The sequence below is a fragment of the Vicugna pacos genome, chromosome X, assembly GCF_048564905.1.
Source record: "Vicugna pacos chromosome X, VicPac4, whole genome shotgun sequence".
Taxonomy (NCBI): Eukaryota; Metazoa; Chordata; class Mammalia; order Artiodactyla; family Camelidae; genus Vicugna; species Vicugna pacos.
Genome location: NC_133023.1, coordinates 90,777,190 through 90,788,916, shown reverse-complemented (window position 1 = coordinate 90,788,916; position 11,727 = coordinate 90,777,190). Strand labels below are relative to the sequence as shown.

Below are 11,727 nucleotides of genomic sequence, written 5' to 3'. Positions count from 1 at the left end.
GGGATATTGAACAATGCTGCCTTGGTGTAGAATAAGTGCAATAGAGCAAGTAGAATAAATGTCTTATTAAGATAAAGTCACTTGTCATAAACTTCGGTGAAAAAAAACATGTTTAATCTTCTAGGCCTCTAAGATGCCAGTTAAGCCTTTATATGTCCCTCACATTTCTGATTAAACCAATTAGCAGTAGAGGGCTCTTGAACACGTCTCAAGAATGATCAGTTCACATGTATAATTTCTAGGAAAAGAATTTTCACTCATCTCTGACAACTGTATATAGATATTGACTTAGCCCTTCAAAGTTGAGAGTTTTAAAATTTTGTAATCAGTACTTTACATAATTGCAATATATTAAAGGGGAGTACAAGGAAGCATACAACATAGACCCTTCCTTTGTGACTTTAACATTTGATTGGCAAGCTAGGCTCAACACCCCAGAAATGATTAGTGAGTAATGCAAGAACACTTATAATCAAATATGTGATTCAGACTGTTAAGTGCAGTGAGAATTCAGAGAAATGGAAAATTAGAGAAGATGGAAATAAATGTGGAAGGTCTGGTCTTAATCTGAGTTTGGACTAAATAGGGTCTTGAAGGATAAACACAACTTAATAAGGCAAAGTAGAGGCATTTGAGGTAAGAGGAAAGACATGAAGGAAAGGAAACAACGAAACAAATAAAAATAATCTTTCTATGACTATCAATGGACCAGTTTGATTTGAGCAGACATTGTGTATCAGAGGTAAGGGAGCTGAGTTTGGGTACTAATTCATTTACTCATCCACTCATGGAGAAAATACTTATTGAGCACAATGATAGGTCTTGGGAATACTGTGATAAATGGGACCCAGTTCTTGCTTTCAAGGTGCTTATATTCAAGTGGTAGAAATGGTTCATAAGCATGAAAGTGTTATAATAGAGGTATGCTCTAAGTGGGCTCCTGACTCAGCTTGGGTGTGTCAGGGAAGGCTTTCTGGAGGAAGTTATAGCTGAGCTTAAATTACTGGTAGGAGTCAACCAATCAGAAAGGGTGTGGACAGAGTGGTAGAGATAGTAGCATGGGCAAATACTATAGAAGTACGATCATGTAGCAGCCATGACAGTACTCCATTCTTATCTTCCTATGAGAGCACCTTCTGTGCACAACCACTCTTTAAGATCAACTCTAGTCCATTACCCCAGGTCTGTTAGTTGTAATAGTTACCTAGCGAAGAACAAGTCCCTGAGGTAACTTATGCTAGGGGTAGGTAAGTTTTCAGAGAAAAATTAGGGCAAGAGGTAAGAACTGAAAGACATAACAAGCCACTCTCTGGAGAAGGCAAGCTCAGGTGGGTGTCATGAGCTTCCAGAGTACTTGTCTGTGTTGGCAGTAGGGAAGGAAGCATGGAAAGTGAAGAAGGGAAAGAAGTACCAGACAAACTTCTTTCACAATGTCATAATGCTGCTTGGAAAAGGTTTTTTTAAACAGTGAAGGGAAGGGAATCAAGGATATCTCCCAAAACATGTAACACTCATATGCTTTTCTACTTGAGTTTGGAATTATTTTTAATTTTCATCTGAATATACATCTGTAGGAGTCCTCTTCAAAGTAAATACGACATGACTCAGGAAATGTTAAGAAACTAGTTTTCTTATCCTGCTTTTCTATTCAACTACTTGCTGCAACTCTGCTCCATGTTTTCGTGGGACCATGCTTTCTCAACATGATATATGGGCTTCCCTCACAATTTCAGTGACCAAAAGATAACTTAAGATGGGGTGATATTTAATTTTTCCATAATCTCCATCAACCCACCTATTAGCCACCACCCCTCTATTGGTATGGACAACCTACCGTTTCTCATTCTTATGTAGAGTGCAAGATCTAAAACCTACTTCCAACTAATCGTGTTGGGTAAGCCTCTCCTATACAGAAACAGAACCTCAACTGGTCACTGACCTTTCTTAGTAGAGGAAAGAGGGTAATTTGAGTTTGAAAGGACTTCTCTGTAGACAAACTCAATGCAAGGTGTAAAGATATCCATGAGGTTGTGGATTAGGTGATTTCGGCATCAACTCTCAGCAGTCTTCTAATACTGAGGCAGTAGGTGCTCAGTAAAGTCATTGATTGCAGTAAATAAATTAAAAAGAATTAGCACTTAAGCATTAATCCATTGGCCTGATTTCTCCATTCCCACACTCTCAGTGTCCTGATATTTCACCTCACAATAAAGTGCTGGTCCTCAAGTTTGCTCAGGCTCTGCTTTTCTAGACCTCTGTTTTCTTAGCCCAGGGTAAGACATTTGCTGTCATACAAGAATGTGAATCACTTGGAAAACTAAGAATTCTTGGCAAAAAAAGAGCCTGAAGAATTATGATTTTTAAAATGAGCATTTAAATGCTTATAACATTAACCAGAAAAGGCAAAATACAGATTTGTATATGCAATCTAATCTTAATTTTGTAAAAATAGAAAAAAATAATTGAAGGAAATAAAAATTAACGGTTGCCTCTGGGAGGTGGCATTACGCATTTGGTTTTTCTGTAAACTTTCTCATACACTCAATTTTCTATAAGGAAACTGTATTTCTTTAATAATCAAAAATATATTAACAAATCAATTTAAAGGGGTAGGGGTATAGTTTAGTGGTAGAGTGCGTGCATAGCATGCATGAGGTCCTGGGTTCAATCCTCAGTACTTCCATTTGAAAAAAAAAACTTTTAAGTACACGTCTAAAAAAAGAAATCAATTAAAAACTCCAAAATAATAATATGTAATCTCAATCAACAAAAAACATTTTATGTATGTGTGTATGTGTATATATATGTATATATGTAGCAATTTATCCCATTTGCTTTGTCATTTGATCTATCTATTCATCTGTGGTGGACTGAATGTTTGTGTTCCCTCTAAATTCATATATTGAAATTCTAACTCCCAATATGATGGTATTAGGTGGTAGGACTTTGGGAGGTAATTAGGTCATTAGGGTGGATCATGAATGGGATTAGTGTCCCTATAGATGATACCTCAAAGAACTCTCAGATCCCTTTCACTATGTAAGAACACAGCAAAAAGACTTCAGCCTATGAACAATGAAATGGGCCCTCACCAGAGCTGAATCTGCCAATTTCTCGATCCTGTACTGCCCAACCTCCAGAACTATAAGAAATAAACACTTGTTGTTTAAGCCACACAGTCTATGGTATTTTTGTTACAGCAACCCAAAATGACTAAGACACTATCTATTTACTTATCTATTGACACACACAAACACATACACACACACATATACGTATGTTACATTTTTCTGAAACATTTGAGAATAAGCTGAATGTATCATGACCTTTTACCTATAAATACTTGGATATGTACTTCTTTTACCCATGAATACTTCAGTATATACTTCCTAAGACTAAGAATATCCTCTTACATATGCACCAAATTTCAGTAAATTTAATGTTGTTATAATATAATAATCTAACATCTGTATTTCCATTTGTCAATAAGTCCAATAATATCTTTTTAAAATATTTACCCTTGAGTTTGTGACACAGTCTAGGATCAGGTATTACATTTAATTTACTCCCCTTTAATCTGGAAAAATTTATAGCCTTTCTTTGTCTTTTATGAATTGACATTTCAAAATAATGCAATCATTTTTATAGAACATTCACCATTTTGGGTTTGTCTGATGTTTCTCTTGATTAGATTCAAGTTTTATTAATGGAATATTACTTGGCCATAAAAAGAACAAAATAATGCCATTTGCAGCAACATGAGAGAGCGCTGAATCCTAACCAGTAGACTACCAGGGAGTGCATCATTTGCAGCAACATAGATGGGCCCGGACATCGTCATTCTAAGTGAAGTCAGCCAGAAAAAGAAAGAAAACTACCTTATGATACCACTTGTATGTGGAATCTAAAAGCAAAAGACTCTGATGAACTTACTTACAAAATAGAAACAGATTCACAGACATAGGAAACAAACTTATGGTTACCAGGGGAGAAATGGGATGGGAAGGGATAAACTGGGAGTTTGAGATTTGCAGATACTGACTACTATATATAAAATAGATAAACAACAAATTTCTACTGTATAGCACAGGGAACTATATTCAATATCTTGTAGTAAACTATAATGAAAAAGAATAGGAAAGTAATATATGTATATATATGTATGACTGAAATATTATGCTGTACACCAGAAATTGACACATTGTAAACAGACTATACTTCGATAAAAACAAAAAGTTTTATGTATCTAGCTAGAATATATAAGTGATGCTGAGTTTTTGTGTCCTTCTCAGGGCATCACATCTGGAGGTAAGTGATATTTCATCTGTACCTCACTAATGATACTAATTTTAATCATCTGGTCAAAACTGCTGTTTTTTTCATGTGTGTATGCACTTAAATATCTGTAAGTTTCCCCTTACACCTTGGCAACACTGTCTTAAATATTGTAGTGGGATTCATTATTATTGACTTATGCACCCCCCCACCATCCCCTTTACCTCCACATAAAATATAAGAACCACAGAAGCAAGAATCATTGCCAGTTTTGTTCACTGATACAATATATTCCAAGCACCTGGTACCAGAACCATATTTATTGACTCAGTGAATCAACAGATGATTACAGTTAATAGGATGTTAGATAACAGAGTATTTATTATAGTAAAAATCCTTTGTGGAAGAACATTATCAAAGCAATGCTAAGTCAGTACTTCATGATAGTAAAACATAGGAACATAATGTAAAATATGTGACTGATGATAATCTTAAACCCTCCCCCCATTTTTGCCAATATATTTGACTGAAACCATCAGTAGCAAAACTGACTGGCTTAGGTTGTATTGCATATTCCTCTTGCTACTCTCTGGAAGCAATATTAGTAGAAATAAAATTACTAAAAAGTGGGGAGAAGGAAGAGGTATGAAAAGGAGAGAACATAGGCACAGTTAAATTTTGCCCACCAACGTTGAGCGATGGATATGTTCTCCTTTTGTGTGATTCTGATATGCACACATTACCTATAGCAGAATTTGGTTTAAAAAATGCCTGTCCAAAATAACATGGTTCAAACTTCAATTACCACCGTACATGGAGTATAAGGGAATAATATGAACAATTGTATGTCAACAAGTTAGATAACCTGGATGAAATGGACAAATCCCTAGAAAGACATAAACTGTGGAAATTAATGAAAGAAGAAATAGAAAATCCAGTTTCATAAGTTAGAAGACTTGTCATATTGTTAAAGTGGCAATACTACCCAGACTAATCTACAGATTAAACGTAATTTCTATCAAAATTCCAACTGTTTTTGTCATAATGGACAAGTTTATCCTAAAATTCATGCAGAAATACAAGAGACCCTAAAGAGCCAAAACAATCTTGAAAAAGGACAGTGAAGGACTCACACTTTTTGATTTCAAAACTTAGTACAAAGCTAAAGTAATCAAGACAGTGTGGTACTGGCATAAGAATAAACATATAAATCAATGGAATAGAATTGGGAGCCCTTAAATAAATATTTACAGTCAACTGATTTTTCACAAGAATACCAAGATCATTCAATGGGAGAAAGAATAGTCTTTTTAAAGAATGGTGCTGGAACAACTGGGTATCCACATGCAAAAGAATGAAGTTGGCCCACTAAGTCACACTATAAACAAAAATTAACTCAGAATGGATAACAAACCTAAATGTGAAATCTAAAACTATGAAACCCTTAGAATAAAACATAAGTAAACTTTTGCAACCTTGGATTAGGCTACAGTTTCTTAGATACGGTACCTAAACATGAATAAGAAAAAAAGATAGATTGGATTTCATCAAAATTAAACTTTTACACATCAAAGGACACTATTAAGTAAGTGAGAAAACAAGCCACAGAATGGGAGAAAATAATTGCCAACCATTTATCTATAACAATCTAGTATCCAGAATGTTTAAAGAACTCTTACAACTCAACAAAAAAAGATAAATAGCCCAAGTAAAAATGAGCAAAGGATTTGAGTAGACACTCATCCAGAGAAGGTGTACAAATGACCAATAAATACATGAAATATTATAGATTAAGGAATTGTATTAGGGACATTAGGAACATATATCAACACTGGGATAGCTATAATAAAATAAAACCCCAAAACCAAAAATAAACAAATGAAAAACCGCGCCAAAAAGCCACACACACGTACACACACAGACACACAACAAATAAACAAACTGAAAAGTATTGGTGAGGGTCTGGAGAAATTGGAATCCTAGTAACTCTAATGGAAACAAAAAATGATGCAGCGACTGTGAAAAATTTTGGCAGCTCATCAAAGAGTTAATCATAGAGTTATCATATGGCCCTGCATTTTACACTTTTAGGTATACACCAAGAGAACTGAAAGCATATTTTCACAAAGAAATGTGTATATGAATGTTCACAGCAGCACTGTTCATAATAGGCAAAAGGTGGAAACAACCTAAATGCCCATCAACTGACAAATGGATAAACAAAATGTGGTATATACATGCACTGGAATATTATCTGACCATACAGAGGAATGAAGTACATGCTACAACATGAATGAACCTTGAAAACATTATGCAAAAGGAAAGAATCCAGTCACAAAAGATGACATATTATATGATTCCATTTATTTCAAATGTCAGGAACAGGGAACTCTATAGAGACACAAAGTAGACTAGTGGCAGCCTAGGACTGGAGAGATAGCTGGGGGTTGGTGGGTAAGGGCATGCTAGTTAATATACATGGAGTTTCTTTTAGGGGTGATGAAAATATTCTAAAATTGACTGTGGTCATGCATATCTGGGATTACACTAAAAATATTGACTTGTATACTTTAAATAGATAAATTGTATGATACGTGAACTATATCTCAATAAAGCTGTTTTTAAAAAAACCTTGTACACCAATATTCATAACTGCATTATTTATATATCCAAAAAGTGGAAACAACCTAGACAACAGTCAGCTGAATAATGGATAAACAAAAAGTGGTGTATCTATACAATAAAATACTAAGTAGCCATAAAAAAGTATTGATACATGTTACTACATGGATGAACTTACCTCAAAAACACTCTAAGTGATCAGGGAGGGTGTAGCTCAGTGGTACAGTTCTGGCTTAGCATGCATGGGGTCATGGGTTTGATACCCAGTGCCTCCATTAAAAAATAAATAAAAATTAAATTTAAATAAAATGCTACATGAAAAAAGCTAGATACAATAAGCTACATATTGTGATCTCATTTATGTGCAATCTCCAGAATAGGCAGATCTGTACAGACACAAAATTGATTAAAGATTGCTTGGTGATGTGGATAGGAAGGAGTTGGGCATGCCTATTAACAAGTATGGGGCTTCTTTTTGGGGATGATGAAAATGCTCTAATTAGGCAGTGGAGATAGTTATACAACACTGTGAATATGTTAGAAATCACTGTATTGCACACTTTAAAATGGTGAATTTTTATGTTAATTTATCTCAATTTTTTAAAATGCCCCCCAAAAGGCTGTACAGTAGTAAATCTTGATTAATGGCAGTCCTGGGGTGGGAGTTGGGGGACACGTGGCCAGTTAGTTAAGAGAACTAAGAAGGTGATTTTTCAAAAGCTTGAGAAGTTTTAAGGATAGAGTGGTCAAAATCATCCAAACAATTTCCCACGTGCTGATTCCATTCTCACAAGGCATCCTTTTTACTATAATTTGGCTTCTAGTGTACATTTCCTTTTGAGAGAAAATTTGCTGACCAGAGTTTTCCGGTCTTCTTGGCCATTATATTTTTAATGAAAAAATAATAAATTGAATTGGAATTTTGGTTTGATTTATAAACGATTTCTGGTTATCCCTCTGAGGCAGGTTGACTCTTTCCTCCTAATTTTAGTTCAGATGTGCAGGCTCATTACACTATACATAGAATTTGAGAGAAATTGTATTACTCGAGGGACCCCTAGGGAGAGAAGGGGGAACAATATGGTCAGGGCTGGCTTGAAACAGAGGATGAGGGAGTCCCCTCATTTACTGTAGGGTCGCAAATTTTAAATTTCCCGCCTGCGCCAAAGGAACAGGCGGGCTGGAAAACTGCCAGTTGAAACTTCCTACCTGCGCCGAGGGCAAAGGCGCCAGGACTGTAAATTAGCTAATTTTAAATTTCCCACTGACAGCAAAGGAGAGAGCGCTGGGCTTTCTTATCAGCCTGTCCGGAAGTGGGGGACAATCTATGAATAAAGATTTTGACATTTTAAACTTTCTATGTTTGTGATTTTGATTATTCTCTGGCTGTTCTTGTAAAGTTTATTTTCAGGGCCAGTAGCAAAGAACGGTATAGGTAAGAAAGAAGCAGCTAGCTCAGATAGAAGAATTGATACAGTTCAGTGACTGAACTTACGTGTGTGTTAAGGAACTACTGAGGCAAGGTTTTAAGTCTCGGTAACTCTTGAGAGGAGGACCACTAGTGCCACAGATCTCGTGAGGAAAATTTGGAGAGGAGATTTTCTATACTGTTTAGAACACATTGTTTAGAAACTGCTTTTGCAAGCAGTTTCGTGGCAAATGTTTCTCCTGTAAATGTATTTTTTCTTAACATTTTAATAACTATTATGGACATCTATATGACAGGAGTAACAGATGCGAACGAAATCATACTCTTACAACAAATTTAGTGAAATTAACCAAATATTTAAATACCCTGACTTTTATTTCTTTTACTCATCGGTTTGTGTCTTCACCTCTCCGGTAGTTTTTTTTACATTGGTGCCTCTAGCCATTACATACTGGGAGGACCCAGAATTCACGTTTCCCTGTACTCAGATATTATACGCATCCCTGATGCCGGGACTGCAACCAGGGTTCGACAGTGGGCTCGCTAAGATTGGCATCACCGCCGAGCCCTCGCCCTGGCCAGCCGCAAGTGGCCCACAAACCAACACCCACGGCCAAAGTGCCGTTGCCTTCGAGAATATGTAAGTCCGCGCACATGTCCGCGCCCGCCCTCCCGAGTCAGTTAGAAAAGAAACCCGGATGTTGGGGGGGGGGGCGGGAGGAGAAGCTGGCGTCTACCCATGAGGCATCGCGCGTAGATATATACTTCTGCCGTGTTCTGAGGCGCTCATTCCGCGCGGAGAGTCGCCCAGGCGGTCGCTACGCCTGAGGCCTCCGCTTAATGTTTTCGCGCTCCTCCCTTTCCTCCTCCTCTTTCTCCTCCTCCGAGTCCCAGTCAGGCCGACCTGCTCCGCTCGCGGTAAGTGTCCCCCGCCCCCGCCTGCGCCGCGCGGAAGCGTGTAGGGCCTCTCCCGGGAGGCGGTGGCTGCCTTGCTCTGAGGGCAGCTGAGGTGCCGCGGCCCTGAGGAGTGCAGGTCGAGGGTCCGGATAGTGGCGTGGGTCGCCGGGATGGCCCCGAGCGCGGGGGAGGGGACGGACTTGGCGGCGCGGTGGCGGGTGGGCCACCATCTTGCGCTAGTCGCGGGGGAGGCATCTCCGAGGTAGCTGCTTGGCGGTTTGGCCTGGCCGCCGCTTTTTAGGCCCCCGGGGGCCGCCCGAGAGCCGCGGCTACCCCCTCACCTTCCGCGGCCTATGTGTCTGTCTGTCCCAGTCTGGTTTCGGCTTTTTTTTCTGGAGGCAACTCCCTTTGGTCTTTTGTACATACGATGCCTATATTTGACGAGACCCGCCCACCCCTAAGTCTCTTCAGTCAGGGGAATAGAGACCAGAGAGGGTCCCGAACTTTCTGGCCTCAGGGGCCTCCTTTCTGTCCAGGTCCCCCACCCAGGTTACTGGCCATTCAATGCTTACACCCTTGTTCTTGCCAAAGGGACTTCGCTCCTCCGTCATAGAAACCGTGCTCCGTTCCGTTATTGTTTAGAGGAGAAGAGCCCTGAGGAGAAATGTGTAGTTAAGAGACACAATTTTTTAACACTGATCTTTGCGGGTTTTACTTAATGAGACGGAAAAAATTATCTCATTTTGAGGTTTTATCCTTCTCTAGACACCGGGGGAGTTCCTCTTGACTTATCTAAAGTTTTAATGCTTTTTTGAAAGGAGAAATGAGAGAAGAAAATGTCAAGTGAACCAGCTTCTGCAAGCACAGGAGACCTTCATAGAAGGAGTTCTCTTTGTTTGGAAAGATTTTTTAGTTTTTTAAAAAAAAATCTGTGAACTTAAAATTTGCCTTTATTATTTTCAGGTTTAAACGGTGATTTCTAATGTCTTTTGGTGCCATTAAACATAAGATTAAAACCAAGAAGTAGAGTTTTAAACTACAAAACTCTCGTCTTAGCATTTGTGATGTATCCTGCTTTGGGGGGGCGGGGGGAGCGGGGCGCGGCTACAGTGAAAACTCAAACTGTCTCCATAAGCAGAAACTTTACTGAGCTTATGAAGACATTAATTTGCTTATAAAAATTAAGGCTATGTGCCCTAGATGTTTTAACGTTGGTGCAAATCCCACTGCAGTTGTTATCTTTTATTTTATATATTTCATTGCTATCTACCTGTTTTGAGGTGGGTGGTGGAGTGTTGACAGAACTGTTTAGAAGGTGAGGAAACAGCCTTAAGGAGAAAACTTGTGGCTAAGAGTGATAGAATCAATTCTTGAACCTAGGTCTTGTGACTCCTCACCAAATGCTCAGTTCACTGTATTATGTTCCATGTTCTATGAGAGTGGGATGGTCAAGGAGAGTAAGCAAGGAGACTCACCTAAAATATATAAGAAATGTTTTTCAATTTTCTTTTCCTTTATATTTAATATTTTTAAGACTTAATATCTTTTCATTTTTTTAGTATTTAAATAATATTGTTATTTTTTCCAAGCATGTTGAAAAGATGAAAAAAGTTCTATGTTGAAACACTCCAAATTTCAGCTTCCCTTATTCAACCCATTTTCCCCAATTATGTTTTCTAGTCCACTCTGATTTCTTCAGCCCAGCTGGAATTTATGTCTCAGCATCAACTTTTTTAGCAGAAGAGGAGAATAAAGGGAAAGGGATAAATAATTCTGTACCTCTTTGTCTCTGCAGTTTGTTTTCTTTATTCAAGAGGATGTGGAGCCATCCGTAATTTTTTTGTTGTTGCTCTTGTTATACTAATTGGACAGGGGAGATACCTAAATGAATAGCAATTTTTGTAAATATAAAGTAATCCATAGTTTTAGTGACAGAATATTGGAAATTTATATTGAAGATATATTTTGTTATTTCAAAAGTAACTTTTCAAAGATCAGAAATATTTATGACATATTAGCTGGTTAAATATATAACCCTGAATATGTTTTCTTTCTTTCTGCTTCAGAGAAGGGCTTAAAAATACTTGATTTTCAGTTGGGTTGTTTTAAATAATGACTGAAGAAGACTTGGTTTACTCAGTAATTTGTATCAAAAATGTGTCTAGACTTTTGTAATTCATTTCTTGCAAAGCAGTTTTCTTTTAAGGAGAAATAATTTACATAAGAATAAAGAAATAGTGAAACCAACTTTATTTATTAGATATTTAAGGATTTAGACTTGATCTACTTCTTTGTATATACTTAGAAAAACAAAAAATAGCTGATAAAAGAATCCAGTTGTCTTTTATTAAGACAGATTTTAAAGACATTTGCAAAAATGTAAATCAGTGCCACTCTTTTCATTAAACTTTTGGTTTTAAAAAGTTATTTTTTTAAAAATATATTTATATGAGCATATAATGGGCTTATTATTACTTTAAATAAGTTAATATATATTTAATTTT

The 11,727-nt window shown here is 37.3% G+C and overlaps 1 protein-coding gene across 3 annotated transcripts in view; it reads left to right on the top strand.

Annotated features, from left to right (window-relative positions):
- The first annotated feature begins 9,120 nt into the window (after window positions 1-9,120).
- ZNF280C (zinc finger protein 280C) overlaps window positions 9,121-11,727 on the top strand; it is a 46,203-nt gene continuing 43,596 nt past the window's right edge. For all 3 annotated transcript variants that reach the window (XM_072956389.1, XM_031671345.2, XM_015238918.3), the window contains exon 1: window positions 9,121-9,244. The gene's annotated coding sequence lies outside the window, so the exon portion shown is untranslated. The remainder of the gene's footprint in view (window positions 9,245-11,727) is intronic.